Raw genomic sequence first — 23,740 nt, 5'->3', positions numbered from 1 at the left:
TTCCGTCAAAGCCCGGAAGTAGGCAGTCTACGCACAATCTCTGCAGCGCAGAGCTGATGTTCCCTCAAACCATCAGGGAACACCCTAAGGAGCATGCAGGCATGCCGGGAGTCCCTCCACACCACAAGGACACTGAAGCCACCTTAGGAAAGCCAGACATTCGCCTTCTCTCCGCTAACCATGCCGGGCTACCAAGTTTCCTTTTATGCAGCTGTTACCAGTTTGGAGCGGGGAAGACTGGAGGCAAGCTCTGCCCAGAGCCCCAAATGTGCCTCAAGTCCAAAGCCCATGAACTTGTCACTCCTCAACTAACCCTACCACCCCTGCTCGCTCCAACCCAAAGTCCACATGGGGAGATGGGGGCCCACATGCTCAGCCCTGTTGCGGTTGCACTTCTCCCCACTCAAGCCCTGGCCAGAGAGCAGGTTCCTACATTTCCTATCAAACTTGGCCATATCCTCCCGGGGTGGGATGCCAAAGAGCCTTGCCAACAGGTGGAAGAGGTATCTTCTTCAACTATGGAAGAAACGAAGATCTAAATCTTCCAAGCTTTCCTCTTGATATGCTAAAAATAATAAAAAATAAATAAATGTACTACCCTCTTCCATTTTCCTCTCCCTACACTCTTTCTTCTAAAACCTGGCTTTTAATCTTACTACCTTGTCCCTAAATCTTACATTGAATATCAGAAGCTGATTAGCTCATTAGCTTTGCATTTCTGCTATAATGTTCCTGATACCTCCCCCTCCCACCATACAAAGTTATTCCAATACTATTGACTATATTCCCTATGCTGTACATTACATCGCCATGACTTATTTATAACTGAAAGTTTGTACCTCTTAATCCCCTTCACGTATGCTGCCCACACCCGACCCCCTCCCCTCAGGCGACCACCAGTTTATTCTCTGTATCTATGAGTTTGTTTCTGTTTTGTTTACTTTGTTCATGTCTTGTTTTTTTGCATTTCACATTTAAGTGAAATCATATGGTATTTGTCTTTCTCTGTCTGACTTATTTCACTAGACCTTCTAGGTCTACCCATGTTGTTGCAAACGGCAAGATTTCGTTCTTTTCATGGCTGAGTAATATTCCATTGTACATATATACCACATCTCTATCCATTCATCTATCGATGGACACTTAGGTTGTTTCCATATCCTGGCTACTGTAAATAATGCCACAATGAACACTGGGGTACATGCATCTTTTTGAATTAGTGTTTCATTTTCTTCAGGTAAATACACAGAAGTGAAATTGCTGAATCATATGGTAGTTCTAGTTTTCATTTTTTGAGGAATCTCCATACTGTTTTCCAAACTGGCTGCACCAATTTACATTCCCACTAACAGTGCACCAGGGTTCCCTTTTCTCCACATCCTCACCAATGCCTAATATTTACTGTCTTTTTGATGACAACCATTCTGGCAGGTGTGGGGTGATATCTCATCGTGGTTTTGATTTGCAGTTCCCTGATGATTAGTGATGCTGAGCACATTTTCATGTGCCTGCTGGCCATCTCTATATCTTCCTCAGGAAAATATCTATTCAAGTCCTCTGCCCATTTTTTAATTTTTTTTTACTGTGGTATAGTTAATTTACAGTGCTGTTAGTTTCCAGCATACAGCAAAGTGATTCAGATAGATGACAGATAGATAGATAGATAGATAAAGATATTCTGTTTCATATTCTTTTCCATTATAGTTTATTATATCTGTCCATTTTTTATCAGATTGGTTTTTTTGCCATTGACTTGTATGAGTTCTTTATATATTTTGGATATTAAGCCCTTATTGGATATATCATTTGCAAATATCTTCTCCCATTCAGTAGGTTGCCTTTTCATTTTGTTGATGGCTTCCTTCACTGTGCAAAATCTTTTTAGTTTGACATAGTCCCATTTATTTATTTTTGCTTTTGTTTCCCTTGCCTGAGGAGACAGATCTAAAAAAATATTGCTAAGACCAAGGTCAAAGAGCATACTGCTTACATTTTCTTCCAGGAATTTTATGGTTTCAGGTATTAAGGTTCATAATTTTTTGAGCCTCAGTTTCATTATCTGGAGAAAAAGAAATTACAATGATTCTAAATCACAGAGTAACTGGAATGATTAAAATTTTGTGTATACACAAAGACTTGTAAGCAAATAGTCACAGCAGCATTATTCATAATAATCCAGAACTGGAAACAATCCAAATGCCCTTCAGTTGGGGGAAAGGACAAACAAAATGTTGCATATCCTCACAGTAGAATATTATTTGGCAATAAAAATGGCTAAATTACTGATACATGGTACAACGTTGATGAATCGCAAAAACATGCTAAGTGAAAGAAGCCAGATTCAGAAGACCACATATTGTATGAATCCATTGATATGCAGTGTCCAGAAAAAGGGAAATCCATAGAGACAGAGAGTAAGGCAGTCTAGGGCTGCAAGCGGTAGTGAAATTGACTATTAATGGGCATAAGAAAACATCTTGGGGTAATGGAAATGTTCTAAAGCTGGTTTGAGATGATGGCTGCACAACTCTATAAAGTTACTGAAATCACTGAATTGTACGTTTGTGATGAGTAAACATTATGATATGTAATTACACCTGAATAAAGTTATTTTAAAGTGTTTTTGGGTGTGAGTGTTTTTACATGCACAGGGAGAAATTTATGTGCATTCACACACACACACACACACACACACACACACACAGTGCCTAGCACAGAGTAAGCACTTCAAAGATGCTGATCACATCTGTCATTATTACTGAAATGTTTAATTATTGTTATTAAATCTCTCATTTTCACATCCTTTACATAGTTACTGCCCTAAAATACTTGAGAGGCTATTTATGTTTAGAGGATTATCTGCTTGGTTAAAATGCCTATTATCAAATTCTTAGTATCTTCAAATATTCTAGGAGCTACAAAGAAGTTTAATAAATGTCCTCATTATTTTAATGTACTTTATAATAATAGATGAATAGATATTGGTAGACTATTATTAGAATTCTCAAGCACTCTATTGCCTGTTGTGAAAGTCAATTTTCCAAATCACAATACTTGAGACTAAAAATAAATAAAAAATTAAAGCGTTTGGCACACCTGCTTCAATCAGGTGCTGTTGCCTTTTTATAGGATGTTAATATTTTTACCCTTCCCTTTAGCTCTTAATAAAAGATGCTTCTTCCTTAATGTTTAAAAGCATCACTACATCACCTACTTAGAGTTTACAGCCGTTTTGTTCCATTCATAAGATAATGTCTGTTTTAGCAGAAAAAGAAATGTGAGGCACACGTGCACCTCTCATTAACCAAGTACTCAGGCACATCCTCACACTCTTTCCTGAAGGAAGCTTTTTTATTTCACGTTAGGTATGATTGACCTTCTATCTACATTCGTCAGGGTCCAAGGCCTTGTTATACTTCCTCTTCATTCAGCCAGTGTCCAAAACTCATTCCTTTTGTCTCCCCAAACTGGTCTTTTCCCTCTAGCCAGCCAGGTTCCTAACTCCCCGGTCCCCTGAGCCACACACATTCCCTCCTGCTCACCTCCCACCATTGAGGTCTTACTCCTGCCCTCGACCCTACCACGAGTGCCTTCACTCCTCCTAGGGTAACAAAGCGCTTGGTGGCCTGCTTCCAAAGCAGCTCTGTGTCCTTCCAGCTCCATCCTTTTACCTAACACTCCAGACAATTCATCCCCTGTCATCTGGCATGCATTTATTTCAGAATAAGCAGCATTTTTTTCCCCTCCAACATTAATTAGGTTACAAGATTCTCAAAGACAGCAACCAGGGCTTCTAGTCCTTTCAGAGTTCACTGGCTCTAGCCTGAAGAATTCATCTCCCACTGCACACTCGCTCACGGGTGCATGCTTACTAAGGAAACGGCATGCTGAACTGCCCACACCATTTAATCAATCTCTCTCCCTCACACACGCGCGCACACACGCACGCACACACTTGCTCTTGCTCTCTCTCTTAGGTGAATTCTCCTAGTTCAGCGTTTCTCAAAACCTCCTCCCCAGCAACAGCATCACCTCGAAACTTGTTAAAAATGCAAACTCTTAGGCCCCACCCCAGACCGACTGAATCTGAAAAGGCACAGACCAGCAATTCATGGTTTAAGCAGCCCTCCAGGTGATCCTGCATGCACTTAAATTGGAGAACCACCTTCCGAAACGTCTATTCCATTCAACACCACTGTAATTGAGATCAGTGTAGCTACACCCGTCAAAATCCTCACTCTATTACCCATACTTCCAAATTGTCAGCTGCCCCGTTAAAAAGACCTCCGTCACCCTGCAGACACTTTGCCTTTATGGTAGCCAGACAACCACAAAATAAGAGAGAAAGCAAATCAACTGGTTAACTTCCCAAAAGTGTTTCCAGAGCTGAGCTGACATTATTAATGATCATCACCAGAGATGCTGATGCTGCAACAGTACCTTTGGTGAAAACCATCTTAGCCTGTGCTCCTTTGGAAACAGAGGTGGGAAAGGGTCAGCATCTGCCAGATGGCGAAGGACTGGTCTAACAAGAAAGAGAATTTGCTGCAAAGCTTTGAGCAGGACTTAGAAAGTATAAAGCAGTGATTTTCAAACTTTTTATTTAAAAAAAAAAAGTGGAGAAGAGGGCATAGAAGATCTCTTTCAAACAGCAGACACGATGGATATACTAGCAGAATATAATATTTTTAATTAAAAAAAATCTTTTTAGGGTATTACTCTTATTTGAATATTTGGAGCCTCTAAGAAGACACTCCCTCACCTTTCTGTGGTCTGCAAAAATATATATACTTTAAAATTCTTCTAAAAAGAAACACAGTGGAAGTAAATACATTTGCCTGAACAAGGCAAATTTTTACAGATATTCGGAGGGAGGGATATTGGGATGCAGGTAAATGAAAGCTATAAACACTTATTGAACCCCTCTTGCATGTAAGCTCTCTGCTAAGAGCGGATCAACACCTCCACACCCAGCCACCACTGTTTCTCACCAGAACTATTGCAAGAGCTTCCTAACGGCTTTCCCTGTTTCCATTCCTGCCCTGCACACAACAGCCAGAGATACTGATGAAACATACATCAACACACCTCATTCCCCTGTTCAATGCCCCACCCAAAACACTGCCATCACACTCAGAATAAAGTCCACAGTCCTAACCTTGACCTACTCCACCCTTGCTGATCTGTCGCCTTCCCTCCTACCTCTAACCTCCTGTCCTACGACTCCACCCTTTCCTCACTCCACTCAGCACACACCAAGCACATTCCTACCTCAGGGCTTTGCATCAGCTGTTCTCTCTGCCAGGAACACTCTTCCAGATCACCACATGGCTGCTTTCCCCATTTCCTTCGGTCTCTGTTCATATGTCACCATGGCAGAGAAGCCTCCTACAGAAAACAGCACATGTGCACACAGCCCTCCCTTCACTTTCTCCCCCTTTATTCTCCCTTGTTTTTCTTCATGCCTGATGTATCATAATCTTATTTTTTAGCCTTATCCTCCTTCAACAATATTAGCTCTATACGAGCAGAGATTTTCTGTTTTGCTCACTGCTATATCATCAGGACCTAGAATAGTGCCTAGCACATAGGCGGTGCTCAGTAAATATTTGCTGGATGAAACAGTTGTTAAGGGGATGAGAGAATGTAAGGTGCTAAGGATACAAAAAGACAAGCTACAGATCCCTGCCCTCAATGAGCTTGCAATTGGGTTCATATGTATGTCCTTCCTCCGCTTAAAGAAATTAAAATTGCAGATGTCAATTATGCAAGGTATCTGCTTCTCATATTCACATTCAGAAAAAGCATAAACATGTTAGTGCTTGAATTATTTCTGTAAACTGTCTGTTAAGTCAAATTCATCTAGTAGGACCCATGAGGAAACTACTTTAAAATTCAGTGTCTCCTTAAAAACGAATCTGTCACCGTTCACCAGAAGTACCCACATTATTTCTCTCTGTCTGATGGAGCCAGGTGTCTAGAAGTTACTTAATAACTGATAGGTGACTTTTCTCGTATGTTAGTCCCAAGAAAATGGGAGTGATGCACATTTAAGTACTTCTAACTGCAAGAAGGTCAACAAGGTCAACAAGATTTATGGTTTACCTAATGGGTAGAATACTTCACTTTATATGTGATTCCCCAGAGAGCTAGAGAATACCCAATAATCTCCCGCAAAGGCAAGCAAAGTAATTGTTACTATTAGAAATGCAGTTTGCTCATTACATCAGAGTAGCATGTCATGAAATTGACGTCAGCAATATTTTTCCTCTCTCATGGTTTGTTTTAATGAAGGTAACATTATGAAGACATTGTCTCTCACTTTAACCAGTTGTGGGATAAAATGATTTTTAAAACACCCTCCAGATAAACCTCACTCTTTGCATTTTTTGTTTCCTTGGTTGGTGTCCTTTTATACATCGGACTCACATGATAACTTAGCTTTTAGCACAAACCAGGACTTGTTGGTGAAATACTGATATTAACCAAACATTGCTTAGCAATGCCCCTGCACAACCTAAATCAGGCCATAGTTTTCAAAGGTCACCTATGAAAATATACCCAAGGATTTTAAGTCAGATCAAGTGAATGTCTAATAGGAGGATTTCTTAGGCAAACAAAGATTTTAAATATCACAAAGTTCAAATCTAAGCCTTCGTGAATTGTGGGTTGGTGTCCCGTCTCTGCACATACCCAGAGTAAGAGCTGACCTCTCTGAATGGGTTCCCATATTTCTGGGAGGAGGGCATCCACGGGAAAAATCCTGCCACGCCAAGCCAGGCAAGTGGGGCTTTTCCAATGAGAATCAGCCCTCTAGTCCTCCAAAACACTCCTGCTGTGGAGACTGGTCCAAGTATCCTCTGGACCAAGAACAACAACCACCCTGCCACTAGCCTGGCCTCAAAGACTAATCCAACAAGAACATTCCATCATGACTAACGTTCATGGCTCAGAAAGTCAGATGTCTGAATAGCTGTTAGGTGAGATGTCTGCTTTCTACACGTGGCTCTTAGAGAGAGCTCTACTGTGCTTCCGGTCCTGCTGGCTGTAACTCTAAGGAGGAGTCTCTGCTAAAAGCCTGGATGTTAAAGCCCTGTCCAAGCTAGGTGGGAAATCAGAAACTCCAGCAAGTACGGAGGGATCTAAGTTTTCCTCAGCCTTTGGGTCCTAGCCTATGGTCGTTCTGGCTGCGGGACTCTGCTCTGAGTGGTTCTGTTGTGTGGCCCCCTAAGCTAATAGTAGGGAGCAGACCCAAGGACATATCCGGAGTGACCAAGCATGTCCACTGGCAACCTCTTCAAAAAACGGGGCTGTGGGAGTTCCCTGGTGGCCTAGTGGTTAGGATTCCGAGCTTTCACTACCATGGCCCAGGCCCAATCCCTGGTTGGGGAACATCCCACAAGCCGCACGACGTGGCCAAAAGAAAGGCGGGGAGGTGTCTGTGAAGTTTTATTAGCCAGAACTTCCAAAGATAGGGACTACTGATATTGAAATAGAGGGATGGAGAGGGAAGGGAGGGAGATGTCTGTGGGTAAGAAAGAATGAAAGGCTTTTGCTGACATGTCAATTAAAAGATTCAAGCAGCTTAGGAATGTAAGATCTCTCATATTCTCTTGAGTGTAAAAGAAAGAAAACAAACAAGATCAAAGAGACCCTAAGAAGAGGGTCTATGAAGGGTCATCTTTCTATGAAGAAAGACAGAGGTTACAGATTCCTGGGAAGACTATGTTAGGGCCCTGGGGAACCTCTTCTCTCAGTAATAGTCTGATGCTCAAGTTGGTTTTTATTCTTAAAGATTTATTGATAATATTTCTGAATATATGAAGTGTATATTTTTATAGTATTTGGGACCAACAGACCTTATAAATAACAGCAAATAACATTAGGGAAAAGACTTTTAAAACATTAGAGAAAACATTAGGGAAGACTTTAGAGTACCCAAAGAGTTTTTATGGAAAAAACATATCCCAGGAGGAGGTGGCCCCAGCAAACTGCCATTATGAGTACCAGGCCCTCGCCCCGCAGCAGTTCCCCAACGGACTATTACAGCAGCATGAAGTCAATCCAATTGAGATTGGCCTTTGTTTTATGGATTTACCCTATATAAAATGTTTAATATATTCATTCTGAGCCATTTGCCTTATCAGCCTAGGACCCTCAGTGTAAGTGAAGGGAGTACTCAGCCACAGTTAGCATGTGGGTTCTAGACTCAGACAAATCTCAGTGTAGCCCTCAGCTCTACCACTCACGAGCTGAGGGGGTCCCAGACAAGTTCATACACCTCCAAACCTTGGTTTCCTCACAGAGTCTGATTATATCTTTTAGACTCATTGTAAGAATTAATGAGATAATGAGAGTAAAGCATATGGCACAATGCCTGAAGGGGATGCGACCTAAGATGCCACTGAAAGAGAGGGGGCTGTAGGAAGTGCCTGATGGAGCTGAACCATGGACAAGAAGTCAAGTGAGGAACACCATCCCCAAATGGAAAGAGGAATTTGGAATCATTTACAGACAGATTGACTAAAAACATTCACCTGAGAGGTAAACTCTGAATCTATGTCTTAACCATCTTTTGCAGATGGATTACCAAAATTTAGCCAGGAGAAGGGCTAAGCATATCTTTCTCAAACTGAATTGAATATTTGAAGCAGGCCAGACTTCAGACTTGTATCTAGCAGTATTTTCTCCCACTCAAATACCTACATCTGTTGTTTTTCATTTTCAACACTAGATTGAATATTTAAGGGCTAATTTATTCCCGTATTTATTTCACATTAACTAAGAATGGTGTGTGGAAATGACTAAATATTTTTTAAACTTACTGTTAAGTGGTTCCCATGTGTCTACAAAACACCTGCGTCCCACACTGCAGAGGAAAGAAAGAGAAGGAGCAGACCCCCATTTTAAAGAAGGAAAAGGAGATCTAAATGGGTAGACCAAGTATCCAAAAAATCTGGAAGGAGCGATGTGGCCTTTTACAAAGAAAAGCAACAATAATGTACCGTTTTAAAACAGAGAAAATATCTCTTTAAAATCTAGCTTTTAAAAAAGGTCAGAGAAGTTTACGTTTACTCGAGTGTAAATGTCAATTGGAATAAGTGATACCTGTGAGAAAATGGGGAGACCACTGACCTTTTATCCAAAAGAAGGCTAGAGATGATGTCCAAGAAGAGTGAAGGGAGGAAAAAAAAAAAAATGTGTAAGGATTTTGAACAAGGGAAAGAAGCCAGAATGAAGGAAGGTCTAATTAACTGAAATTGCTAGTTCCACACACAGGGTGCTTTCAGTTGCAAAGCGATGCCCAATCTGGTTAAATTTTAAAAGGGGGTGTATTCGGTTATTAACCGATCAACCTGCAGGAGAGTTTCAACACAAGTCTCAATGTGATCCCAGACTACTGCTCACCATTTCTCAATATTTTTAACCTCAGAACTGGCATTGATTTTTCAAACATATTTTTCCCTAGTAGTGCCAGAAAATTTCATGTTTACATGAGAAGAATCTGCTCACTGGGTAACTTAAAATCCCAGAATTTTGTCTTTCCTTAATTGGTCTAACCTGGATTAAGTGCACATCCCAGAGCCACATCACTATGACCATGCAGGTAGGATATGCTGATTGGCCTGTGCCCTTCAGAAGCTGTCCCTGAAGCTCAGAGTTATATCCATCCTACCCAAATCACTTGGCTTGGAATATTGCGACACATAACAAGAAGGAGGAATCAGAGGAATATACACGAGGTAAGCAACAGATATCCCTACATATAATGACTGGCTTTCTGTTTGAAAACAAGCATCATACCTGTGATTAAGCCACCCTTCCTTCAAAAGTGTGAAATGAATTAACTTGCCTTCTTAAGAGAATGACATTCAGGCATCTTTGTGAACCTCACAAACCTATCACAAGCCACATTTATCATTAAAGAAACTGTGTCTATGAAGAAGCACCACAATATCAACTTAGGTGAAAAATCCTTATTTTATTAAAGTTGATGAAAACAACCTTATTTTATTAAATATTCAATATCACTAATCTAGACTACTTTATAAAGCTGTTCATAATCAAACTCTCAAATGCCTTGTTTTCAACCTTTTCTCTTAACACTCTGTGCTCACCCCATATTTTCCATACAGTCAACATCTTTACCAGACGTCCCACCATTTCCCCCAAATAACCTTAATTTTTACATATCTACGGTTTTGGATTGACTATTTTCTTTAATTCTATTTTACCCCTCCTGTTGGCTTATTACTTATACCTCTTTCTAATATTTTTAGTTACTGCCTTTAGGATTTATCAGTCTACCTTTAAATATTATATTACTTCATATAGAATGTAAGAATCTTGCAACTTCCAATTTCTCCTTCCCATCCTTTGTGATGTTGTTATACATTTTACCTTTATATACATTACACTCCAAAATACATTATTACCATATTTGCTTTAGACAGTTATCTTTCAGGATGAAGAAGAATATAATTTACATATATTTACCTTCATTTTTACCATTTCAGACATTTTTATCTTTTTTTCAAATTTCTGTCTGGTATCATGTTACTTATGCCTGAATTTTTTTTTTTTTTTAACATTTCTTGTAGCACAAGTCCACTAGCAAAAACTTCTTTCAGGTTTTGAGTATCTGAAAAAAAAATTATTTTACCTTCAATCTTGAAAGATATTTTCACTGGGTATAAAATTCTGGGTGGCTAGAATTTTTTCTTCCTTTCAGTAATTTAAAGATGTCACTCTATTGCCCACAGTCTTGAAAATCTTCTGAAAGAAATCAGCTGTAGTTCATACCTAGTCCTATGTATCTTATGTGTCTTTTTTCTGTGGGTGTTTTCAATATTTTCTTGTTACTACTCATCTTCAGCAGTTTGAATGTGTGCTTAGTTGTGTTTGTATTTGTTGTTATTTTTATTGTTGTTTTTTTTCCTTCTTGGGATTTTCTGAGCTTCCTAGATCTTTAGTTTGGTATATTTAATTATTTTTAGAATATTCTCAGTCATTATCTTTTCAAGTATTTCTTCTACCCCATTCTCTCTCCATATTTTCCAGTTATACAACTGTCAAAACACTTGATGTTCTGTCATAACTTTTGGATATTCTGTTCCTTTTTTCTCACTGTGTTGCAGCTTGGGTAATTCTTATTGACCTATCTTCGAGTTCACTGATTCTTTCCTCAGCTGTGTCAAGTCTACTGATGAGCCCATCAAAAGAATTCTTTATCTCTGACTTATGTGGTGTGTGTGTTTGTGGCATTTCCATGAGACTCTTTCTTATAGTTTTCATCTCTCCACTGAAATTTCTCATCTCTTCATATGTATAGTCCACCTTTCCCACTAAATCCTTCAACACATTAACTACAATTGTTTTAAAGTCCCTGACTGATTGTTCTAACATCTTAGTCATCTTTGAGTCTGGTTCTCTTGATTGCTTTGTCTCTTGATAATGCTTTTTTTAATTGCTATCATGAGTGATTAATTAATTATTAAAATTAATCATAATTATTTATCAAATGTGAGATATTGTGCATAGAGCAATGAGATTAATAGCACTTATGCTTGGAAATGGGCATGCCTCTTCTTTGGTCAGGCCATTGGTGTCAGGGATTGAGTCAATCTAGCAAATGTAGTTCAGCAGAGACTAGAAATGTGCTCATGCACTTAGACCTGATCTTTTGAGCCTCTGCCTTTTCCTCTAGCAACAATGGCTCCTCAGCTATTCCTGAGGGTTACAGAGTGCTGCCCTTTCCCAGCAGTTTAAGTCTTTTGTTTTGTAGGACATATGGTTCTGGGAAGGAGAGTGGGATTTTGTACCTTTCTAACAGGGGCTAATCCCCTCCTCCATACCTGCATTAGTGAGGATGGCTCTCTCTGGTCTCTTTCCCTGACCCCAAACTTTACTGTGAACACCTGGTGAAGATTTATAGACTAGAGCTTGAGAATGGGTGCAAACTCCTCTTGTATGAGGGAGTCCACAACTTCTCTTATTTCATTCTAGACCATATTCAGCCTACAGAAATACATTAAAATGTTAATTGATTTCTTCTTACTCATTTGTATAGTAGCATCCTCTCTTCTTGTCTTCTGTCACAGAAAATGTCACAGTCCACATGTCCAGTTTCTCCTCAGAGAAACCTCTTCCATTTCAGAATTTGCTTGCTCTGTGACCTCAGCTCTCTAATAGGTCCAAAACCAAGTTATGATTTTGTAATTAACTGAATTTTTCTCAGTCTTAGAATGGGGGTGATGCTCTTTCCAGCTTTCTTTCCTAAGTGGAAGTGAAACTTCTCTATATTTTTGTACACTCATAATAATAACAGCTAATATTACATACTTATTATGTGCCTAGCATAGTGCTATAGGACACATGGAATAGCTCATTTAATCTTCACCATTATTACATCCATTTCCTAAGCTAGGAAATCAAGAGACAGAGGAGTTAACTTATTTGCCCAAGGTCTCACAGCTGCTGAGTGGTAGAAATTTAATACAAACCCAGGCAGTGTGACTCAAGAGCAGTGCTATGATTCTATACTGTTGCCTCTGCCCTATGAGCTCCTTGAAAACAGGGACAAGCCCTTATTCTTGTGTTTATCTTTCCAGCATGTATCACAATGCCTCATTCAAAGGAGGCATTCAGTTAGTGTTTGTTGAAGGAAGGAATTAATTGCCTTTCTACTGCCCCTGAAAGTCAAAGTGAGGTTTAGAAGCAGTAAGCTGGGGATGGGCTCACCAGGTCTTGCTGTTTCTTCCCACCTTCCAGTCTCACACGCAGGAACTATATGTCGTAACACGGGATGAGAAAAAGTCTCCAGTACCTTGAACAATCTCCTTCCCATGCTGAACAAGTCAATTCATGACAAGAAAGCAATGATTAATGGCTTCTCTGCCAAGTGACGCTTGCTTGATTAAGGGGAAATATGGTCCGTATTTCATATAAGTTTCCCTAAACTTCAAACACAGACTGAAAGTTTAGACTCTGCTCTATCAAGCTATGGCTTCACATTGTGTGTCTTTACCCTCCTCTCACCCCAGTTAAGCAATAAAAACTTAAAGGTCAAAATCTATAAATTATACTTCTCTGTATCCCACGCAGTGCCTAACACAAAGCTCTACAAGCACCTGTTGAATGAAGTAATGAAAAAGATTAATTTCAACGGCTCCAGTGTTGAAGTCCAAACAAACCATGGCAGAGCAACATTCTTCCATTGAATGCTGGAAATGTTTAGGATACATATCATTCAAAGGCTTAGCACCAAACTGTTTCAGGGGTAAATCGGTTTGATCCAAGATGGGTGAATGTCAGTTCTAAATCTTTGTACTTGATATTCTCCTTCTGATTCCTCAATCTGAAAGCCCACTGCACTTGAGAAATATAAAATCTAGGTTGTTGCCCAAGTTTTGCCATTTATTAATATTAAAAAAACTAGGGATAATGATATCTTATATGCTGAAAATTGAATGAGTTGACAAATGCAAAAGCACTAGAAATTATAAAGTACTATACAAATGTCTGTATTTTTACTACAGTCATTCCCACTTACGTCAATGCATTTAAATCCTATGATTAATAATTTGAATAATAACTGATTTTTATTTAAGGCTTATAGAGTTCTATGCTATAATCTATATTAACTCTTAAAAGTCCCTATATGAAAAAAAAGTCCCTATGTGTTAAGTACTACCATTAGCCCCATTATATAAAGAAACTCAGAGACTCATTGAGGTTAAAAGGCTGGGTTAAGATCACATAGTAAGTTATAGAGTTTGGATTCAAACCCAGACAGCATGATTTCAGTGTCCCTGCTCTTAAGCATAGCACTCTGCTGTCTCCTAAAGTGAAAGCAGATTTTGTTAAATCTAGTTATGAGAAAGCTAGTTAGATCACAGGACATCTGATGAGTTCTGTCCTTAACCTTCATCTATACACTATCCCCTGATTTATCTGCTCTGGCCTTATTGCTTATCATCTATATGCTAATAGTATTCAAACTTCTGTCACCCTGGCCTCTAGAACCTTCTATCTACTCAACCACTCAGTCATTCGTTCAGCAAATACCCACTGAGCATCTATGTGTCAGGCATGAGCTAGACGTTGGATGGAGCATAAGATAAATAAAACAGATGTTGGATGGAGCATAAGATAAATAAAACACTGAGATCATGCAGTTTACTTTTTACTGGGTGGAGAAAAACAATGAATAAATACATTCATTCATTCATTCATTAAAAATAAATACAATAACTTCATATAGTATTACATTGTATAAATGTTTCAAGGGTGAGTGTCCCAAAAGAGAGAGAGCCTGCTGGAAGCTGAATTGCCCTTTCTAACACAGACTCAGAAATCAAGAAAGTCGTTCACCTCACTCTATTCATTAAAATCAAGTCAGTAAAGCCAACCCATGCATGTTCAAAGGGAGGAGAATTAGCTCCCATCTTTTGATAGGAAACATGTCAGAGATTTTGCTTTAAAACCATCACACTGGCCATTTTCCCCAACCTTTGGAGGGATATAAGCATCTCAGCTCTCATAGTCAAATCTGGCAGGTTTAAGAAAGGCTGCACTGACACAAATTGTAAATTCAACTGCATATGTTGAGGAACAACTCTGGAATTCCAAGAAGCTTGCTCTGTCCAGTCTGCCCAGTGTAATCCATTTCTTTCCCTCTTCTGAGCTCACAGCACCTACTCTCTCATCATGACACTGCCTCGATGGTTATCTTATATTTCAACCCATATAAAATATAGAACTTTGTCTTTCTGGTTTCTTCATTTGGATCACAGGTTCCTAGGGGTATTAAATATGTAACATACATATCATTTGAGTATCTTTTAGTATTTTAAAAGAAGCTATACTCACAGAGAATGGAATAGAGAAAAAAAGAAATGAATATTTCTCTTCTTTTCTTCCTGAGAATCCCTGTTCCTCTAAAACCCACTTTAGCATATATGAACTATAAGATATACATATACATAGACTGTGTGTATCGCTATGCAAATTACATGAAACAGCAGATTCTCCGATGCCTGGAAAGTCATTAAAGATCACCTAGGGTACAACCATCCTATTTTATCCTCAAGTTTTATAAACATTGCTTTTATTTAATTCACACAATAAATCCATGAGGAAGGTACTATTATTATCTCCACTTCTCACATGAAAAAAATAAGGCTAAGAGCGTGATATTCCCAAGTTTACACCAGTGAGTAAGTGGGAGTTCAAATCTGGTTCCTCCTGAGTCCAAATCCTAGGACCCCATCAATGAGGAATCTCGGGTCCAGAGAGAGAAAAGGACTTGCCCAAGATTAAGATTTGAGCTTCCTGATTCCCAATGCAATGCTCTCCTCAGATAAATATGAGGAAATTCTTTCCTCCCTAAATTCAAACTTAGAATCAGTTCACCCCCAACCTGAAATTTCAGACCACATCTTTTGTCTTAATTTTTTCCCTCTTGGAGCTAAATTCAAATAAGTGGGAATGGGTGAAAGGGGAAAAAAAATCATAGAAAGAGGGAGTTCTGTTAATACAACAACTTGTCACATGAAAAGGTCAGATGGTGCTCTGTTTCAGTCTGTAATAGGCTGCAATTTGAGCAACCCCAGCCATGAAATACAGGGCAATTTTCTGACCTTTTTAGATGTGAGTACAAGTGCTTTGATTCTTAGGACATTCTGTATCTATATTTGAAGCTAACTAAAAAGAGAAGAAAAATGTATTTCTATAGAGATACTCTGCTCTCATGATATAAAATAAAACTTACAGGCATGTATTGTGGACACTGGTTATTGGTTCTTCAGTTTGTTTGCTATGCTTTTCTTGGCTGCCAAGTATCCGAATGTCCTTTCTGTAATTATATGAATGTCCCTTCTTAGGAATCTTGGTGGGAGGTAGGGTCCACCTCCCACCATAGAGGCTGAAAAGCAAGACCCTTCCATCCCAGTGATAAGCAAGACCCTTATACCTTTCATCTAGGGCATAAGACGTGGGCTTGCCCAACTAGATGCCTCTACCTTGGACTCTGAGTAAGGACCTAGTAATACAAAGAAGCAGGAACAGAGGAGACTCTATTCAGGATGTGGGAGCAACAACAGCAGCAGAAGCTTCAAATTTCCAAAGACATCAGAGTCAGGGAATAGCATTCTCTCTCCATTGCCAGTGACAGCACAAGCCATAGCATCCGGTCTTCTACAGAGGGGCAGCAGTGTCTTCACAGACTGGTTCTTAGCGTGATGTTGGCCACGGATGGGGCTGCCACTCATTATCCCTTGTTTCTGAACATAGTCTGAGCCTGGATCTCCAATCTTTCTAGAGATTCCGTGAGCAAATTAATATTACTTTCCTGTTTAAGTCAACCAGAGGTAGTTTCTTTTGCTTGCAACTAAGAACCTTGATACATCAAAGAATAAAATTGAAGTGTAATAAAAATTACGAGGGATGGGTAGGGGTAGCATTGCTTAAAGAAATTATATTTGAATGTACATGAAATTTTTCATTCAACTGATTCATGTATAAAGGAGTGAATACATCTGCCTATTATCACATTTTTCACAATTTGTAAAACAGGATCAAGATCCAGACTGATTCCCCACCCATATCCAGGTCTCCCTCTGGATAATCTCTATTTCTGTCAAGCTGTCAAGCCTCATCACTCAAGCTTAAAATCCCACAATTATCTTGGGCTTCCCTGGTGGCGCAGTGGTTGAGAGTCCGCCTGCCGATGCAGGGGACGCGGGTTCGTGCCCCGGTCCGGGAAGATCCCACATGCCGCGGAGCGGCTGGGCCCATGAGCCATGGCCGCTGAGCCTATGCGTCCGGAGCCTGTGCTCCGCAACGGGAGAGGCCACAATGGTGAGAGGCCCGCGTACAGCAAAAAAAAAAAAAAAAAAAAAAAAAAATCCCACAATTATCTTCATTTCTTTCTTCTCCCTCATATCCATTAACCAAATACTTTCTATTTTCCTTAATAGTGACCTCTCAGGTCTCTTCCTGCCTTCATACTCCCAGTAGACAAACCTAATACAGGAAATTATCACCTCCTATGTGAGCTATAATGTTTAAATTTCCCTACCTGCCTCCATTGTGTCCTGTGCCAAATTAGTTTTCCCAAGACACTGTTTGTGCCTCATCCTCACCAGATCAAAATCCCTGATGGCTGACCACTGCCTACAGGATAAAATCCAAAATGTTCAGCATGACGTATAAGATTCTTCATGATTTGATGCCTTCTTACCTTTCCAAATTTGACCACTGTGTGTTCCTATCTCTTCACTTTAATAGTATTTGACCAAGGTACATATTTTTAAACATAAAGTACTGATTTTTAAAATTAAATCAAGAGATATAATTCATGCTTGACTTAAAAGGTACAGCAATTAAAAAGCCAAAAAAAAAAGTTGCAAGATTTTTATAACTACAATGTTAAAATAACCAATTCTAAAAATAAATGTCATGTAGAAAACATTTATTATGTACCAGACAACTGTCCTATTAGAACTGTCCATATAAATATTACAGAAACTTTACAAGGTAGGTGTTACAGTTCCATTTACACATGGGAAAACTGAAGTCCTGAAGGAATGAGAAATATATTCAAAAACATTCAGCCAATAAATGCACAGTGAATATTCACATGCCAGTAAGTCAATTCTTAAATAAGGAGCATATTTTCTTAAAGGCGGATTATCACAGGAGTATAGCAACTACCTAATAAACGTATAAGTTTTTATGTGATATATGCTTTAAATCGATTGTAAAAGGAACGATATTGCTAGCATCAGTTTCCCACTGGAACCTTAGTACGTCTGATAGACTATCAGTGTTCTACACACAATCCACACCCTCAGGCCCCACTCTCCAGGAATTATATTCCAGTGGGTCTGGCATGGAATTCAGTACCATGCATTTTTATTCAGCACCTGGGTATTGCTGATGCAACTGATCCATGACTCTAGCTTTGAGAAATCCTGAAATAGGTAATAAATGAGGAGTATTGATCATGAGACCCAGGTCCTGTTTCCTTTGGTTCTGCCACCCTCTTGTTGCATGACTTTGAATAATTGTTTTATTGACCCTCAGCTGTAACATCTCTAAGTGAAGGAGGATAAAGTAAATGATCTGAATTTTCAGCACATATCCCACTCACCAATGTGCTGGTCCAGGAAAACCAAAAAGGCATATCTCACACACTCAGAATGTTCAAACTGGTAGCAGCTAAAGTAGTACTACTCCAGATAGTAGCCTGAAGTTCTATGGTGGGAAACATTCTGTGGTGTTTAACCTTACTGAAATTATCCCTCTAGTTCCAACTCAAAATCTCCACAACTACTTTCTCATCACCCCCTTCCACATCCCAAATTTTATACTTCTAACAAGTAATTACTTCATTCTGCCTTTTAACATGGTAGTAGTTCATCTGCTTGTCTCTTCCTCAGAAGAAAGGTCACTGAATCGTTGCAGGGATTTAGTGAAATAACACATCTAAAATGTCTAGAACTCAGTAGAAATACAATTATTATTTATTGCTATCTTATTAGGCTTTCAAATTCTAGACATCTAGGGTGAAAGTTATTAAACATTGGTGATGGGTGCAATAGACAAAGATGCATGAGATGAAGCTGGGGCTCAGCACCATGGACAGCTCAGAAGGCTTTACAGAATTCCTGCGGCAGTTTTGACACAACCTACAATATTTTTCCAGCCCCACCTCTCTGTAAGGATCAGCTAAGGGCTCTCTAACTTACAATTATGGGATCTCTCAGTCTCCAAGGGAGACATCCTTGTCTATTCAACATCTTTAACGTACGTCATTGTCTAACCATCTCTCTCATCGCAGAATAACAATGAAGAGTCCAGGCACTGGACTACTTGATTTTGAATCACGGCTCCCCCACTTACTAGCTGTGTGACAAAAGACCATTTGGGGGTATCTTAGTATCTCAGTTACCTCCTCTGTTAGATAAGGGTAATTATTGTGCCTAATTCACAGAATTCTAGTGAAGACAAAAGGATATAATCTATACATAGTATAGCTTAGAATAGCCTAGCGCATAGCAAATTCTCAGTAAACATTAGCTTTAGCTGCCACCATGAGGCCACCAAACTGTTTCTATCCTAACCCTGCCATAGACTCATGTGACCTCAAGAAAGGCGTTTATTTCCTCAACTGGAAACAAAAGAGTTGAACCAGAGCAGATATTCCCAGTTGAACCAGAGCAGATATTCCCAAAGTGGAATCCACAAAACCTGAAATTTTCTTTCTGTGTCCCAATAATCTTTTTTTCTATTTAACTTCTTTCCTTTATTCAGTCAACAGTCAGACTTGGGAGGGTCTGGGGATTCTGGGCACCGTAACACCAGACTTTCAGTTCAGGCCTCCTGACTTCAGCATCATGAATTTTGGATGACTCAAAAAAAAAAAAGCATGACATTCTCAGCCTTCCTCTGGCCAGGTCTTATGAGATTTCCTCAGGCCTAACTGCAACCTTGACACTAACTGTTGAGGAAGAGGCCCTCAGAAAAGGGGAAGAGGCATGAGACACCAGTATTTCCAGGCCATTGCTCTGCTCTCTGCAATCCATCAAGATCTTCCTTGATCCCTCTAGTCATTCATTTCAATAACCCTAGATTGTCGCTTCACGTGTTTGGATGGCCTGCATATTTCAGTTTTTATCACACCTTTCTTACTGAAAGTTCCTAAAACAAAGCCATGTAGCTCTGAGTCCCTGTGTACAGACCTGCTTATGTTTTCCCTTTAATCTCCAGCATCTTTGCCCAAGTGCTTTAAAAGTGTTATAAACCCAAACAGCTTCCTGGCTCACTGTAACTTCTAATATGAGATCATGGCTTTAAATCTCAAAATCACAGTACACCTGGTTATGAATAGCAGTGGATTTCAGCTTAACACAATGCTCTGGTAGACTGCCAGCAATCCAAGTTTAACATCCTCCAGGGTGTGAAATTAAAAGGAAGAAAAGCCTAAGAGTTTCTATTCACTTGAACTAGAGTTTTAACTCCTTCTCTATACCTTCCATTAGGTGTAAGATCACTGTTTATGGTTCAGGATCAATTTTTTGAGTGCTCCTAGAGCAAACGACTATGTCTCCTTCTTCTTTGTAGCCTTAGTGATTAGTATCTAAAAATTTCCTGCAGGAGATTTTATTATTGTCCAATAATACCCATTTCCTCCTCTTTACTTTCACAGAAGGAAGATGTTTCATTGATGTCGGGCTTGGCCATGTGTCTTGCTTTGGCCAACAGGAGTCTAACAAGTGTAATGCAGCCAAGGCAGGAAATGTGCTCATGCAGTTGGATCTGCTCTCTTGGACCTCTGCCATAACCAGGAGAACAAAATTTCTGGGCTAGCTCACTGGTCCCAGAAGGAGCATAAGAAATATGGTGAGCAGAACTCAATGGCTCCTACTGAGGCCAGCCTATATCAGCCAACCCCCAGCCAACCCAACTCATGAGCTAAATAAATACATGTTTTTGTATGCCACAGAGATTTTAAAGGTATTTGTTACATAGCACATTGTACAACAGAAAACCTTTATTAAGGTCTCAATTAGTGAATAAATGAACAAGCATTAAGACTGCAAAACTGTCATACACCCTGTAGAGAAACAAGAGAGAAACTAGGTCGTCCATCACTAGAGAATTGTTCCAAAACCTGTTTCTCCTCCAGCTGGGGAGGGTGACATAAGAGTATCACGGCCACCTCTGAAAAGTTAGTAAACATAACCCATAACTTGTTATTACTTAACACAAGGTTAAATAAAGGGACAAAGTTTTCCAACTGTGTTATATATTCTCTTTCCTTTACCAATCTTGTCTCCATTCCATGAAAAAAGAAAACTGCCCCTTCTGAGAAGGGCAGAACTGTCCTGAAGTTATGCTGTGCTAGGGGAAGAACTTAATCTGTGCTATAATAAATCTCTTCAGAATATATAAGAATAGAGGATTCCCAACAAGTATATAATTGAACCTGTTTTCACTACTGTGGTAAAACTGGACTGAAAATTAAATATTCATTACCTAGTGTACTTTACAGAAGCTATGTTTCAGCTCCTTGGAAAAGGTCCCCAATCCACAAGGTGTAGCACACAGAATAACTCGAAAATCACCAAACCAGGTCAGATCCCTAGAACCCTTCAGCACAGAGTTCTCGACATTTGAAAAAACAAAGTTGTCCTGGATGAAAAGTTAGGTTGCAAGCAAAAGACCCCTGGTTGCCCTTAATAAATCATCCTGGATCTGTCATTCAAGTAAGCTTCCTACAGAAGTATCTGGTACCAGACTTTTCCTATGCCACAAATAACCATCTAAAAAAAAAAAACGGAGGGAGCCACTTTTCTCAAACATTGGACAATAGGCAGCATAAGAACTGCAACCCCTAAGAGACAGGAAACACATGAGCTGAGCTGCAAAATCTGCCCAGCAATATGCCTAGGGACAATTTCCTAAGGAAGATGCAATGAGCTGCAGTCCAAGCAGAGCATGGTCGTCCTGCTGAGAGGAAGTGGCCAAGATCAAAGTTTAGGGCAGCTGAAACAGCTGGAAGCTGGGAGGCAGAGCACTGGAGAGGGAAAAACTACAACAGAGAGGCACCACAGAAGTTCATGTTGGGGTTCCCCAAAAGTCCTAGTTCAAAGGCTGAGCTCACATGCACAGGATGAGACTGTGCTTGCCAGAGACTGGCTGCTATGAGCTTGAGAATGAAAAAGAGATACTAGAGATCAAGTAGTGCTAGAGGACACTGGAAGTCCAGCCCAGTCTGGGTAGAAAAACCTATTAATACCCCATTAACTCTCTAGGTAGCAAGCTGACATACCAAAAAGTTTTCCTCTTATGAGTAAGGACTATGTCTACCCTAGATCCACCCAACAAAGCCTTCAACCAGGCCCTGACTATATCATCCACAGAGGAAAAGTTTAGAACCTGAGTCCCACCAAATTAGAGGGGTTTGTGAACTACCTCAGGCTTTTCACAAATATGGCAAAACAAAATATAAAAGCAAATCTCCACAATTACTAGGTAATCATCCAGTAATTGAGCTGCCTACTAAATAAAAATAAACCATCTTCAGCGGAAGCTTACAGAATCCAGAATCTATAAAATATCATCCATAAACAGTACACAATAAAATATATTTTTAAAAAAACAGGAAAATGTAGCCATAGTGAAAAAAATCAGTCATGATAAACTGACACCCAGGTGTTTACACAATAGAAATGGACACTAATTTTCACACAAAAACCTATACACAAATGCTTAATGCAGCTCTATTTATAATCACCAAAAACTGGAAATAACTCAAATGTCCTTCAATGGGGGAAAGGACAAACAAATTTTTGCACATCCATCCAATGGAATGCCATTCAGCAATAAAAAGAAATGAATTATTGGATATTTACAACAATAAGGATGACTCTCAAAGGCATTACGCTGAGAGAAAGAAACCAGTCTCAAAAAGTTTTATACTGCATGGCTCCATTTACATTACATTTGGGAAAAGGCAAAATTATAGCTACAGGGACAGGAGTTGCCAACGTTTAGGGATGGGGGAAGTTTTGACTACAAAGGGGCAGCACAAGGAAATTTTCTGGATTTTCTATATCCTATATATAGATTTGTGAGGGTGGTCACACAAATCTATATATGTGTTAAAACTCATAGTACTGTACTCCAAAAGTGAAAATGTTACTGTACATTATTTCTTAAATAAAGCTTAAAGTCTGAAAGGCAAAAGGATATAAAGGGAATATTATAAACATCTTTATTCTAATAAATTCAATAAAGGAAAAACATTATATATCTGAACTGACCAAAAAAATGGGCAAAGGTTATAAATAGAGAATTCACAGAGGAGGAAACACAAATTATTCTTAAACATATGAAGATACGCTCAACCCCAGTTTTTTACTCACTGGATTGGCAAAGATCAAAGAGTTTGAGAATGTATCATGTTGGTAAGGATTTGAGGTCAACATTGCTTGTGGAAGGTAAATTGGTATAACCTTAATGGAGGGAAAACTGGCAAGAGCTATCAAAATGTTTTAAAAGTGCTTATGTCATTTCACCCAGCAATTCCACATCCAGAAATTTATCCTACAGATATACCTGCACATGTGTCAAATGACTTATGAAGCAAATTATCTACTGAAGCCTTGCTTTGATTAGCAAAAGTAGAGGAAAACCTAAATGTCCATAAACACCAGACTGGTGAAATAAAGTATGATTAACTACATGCAATGGAAAACTATGCAGTCGCTGCAATGAAAGAAAGCTCTCAACTTCAAAAATGAAATATTATTAGGTGAACATTAAGTGAAAAATACTAGGCAAAAAACGCTCTGAGGTAAACTACGGTCTATGTAGAAAAAAGATCCAGAAATGGTATAAAATGTGTTTACAAAGATACATAAGAAACTGGCTAAATTCTTTACCTCTGGAGAGGGGACCTGAATGGCTAGAGAACTGGGGGGCGGAGTGGGGGAAAAGGAAAATGTCTTACTCTACATTTTTTGTCCCTTTTAAATTCTGACCCATGTGATTGAATGACCTATCCTAAATAAATGAAATTTTTAATCCATCAGAAACTTTTGGGAAATTATGCAGATTTTTTTATTAATTTTTATTGGAGTATAATTGCTTTACAATGTTGTATTACTTTCTGCTGTACAACAAAGTAAGTCAGTTATATATACATATATATATGCACTCTTTTTTAGAT

This window comes from Globicephala melas, chromosome 3, assembly GCF_963455315.2.
Source record: "Globicephala melas chromosome 3, mGloMel1.2, whole genome shotgun sequence".
NCBI classification, from domain to species: Eukaryota; Metazoa; Chordata; class Mammalia; order Artiodactyla; family Delphinidae; genus Globicephala; species Globicephala melas.
Note: the sequence above shows the minus strand (reverse complement) of the source record.